Below are 409 nucleotides of genomic sequence, written 5' to 3' on the forward strand. Positions count from 1 at the left end.
AGTTATTTTTGGGTAGTTATGTCACCCTGTGGGTTCGTCCGGTGATGTATCCTGATTAGAATTCGTTCCCAGGCGAGACAAGAACACACTCCACGTCCATTCGCATCTCCGGGGCGATGCTCGTCTCAGAGGTCCCTTGTGCACTGGGAGTCGAACGCTTCTTGGCCTCAGTTCTGTTTACTTTCCGAAGCACCACCAACGTCCATAGTTTCTCCGGCCACAACCCCGTCCATTCTCACTCCGAACAGTGCTCACTAAATCCGCCTGTATCTTCCGCCCACTCATCAACGCGAGGCGACCAAGCGACCAGAGCGACGCAGCGGTCGAGGTGTCCCGAGGGAGCGAGCGAGAGCCAGGCGCCGGTCACGAGCGAGCCGCAGATTCCCGTGCTGTCGACACCAGTCCGGGC

This window comes from Penaeus monodon, chromosome 15, assembly GCF_015228065.2.
Source record: "Penaeus monodon isolate SGIC_2016 chromosome 15, NSTDA_Pmon_1, whole genome shotgun sequence".
NCBI lineage: Eukaryota > Metazoa > Arthropoda > Malacostraca > Decapoda > Penaeidae > Penaeus > Penaeus monodon.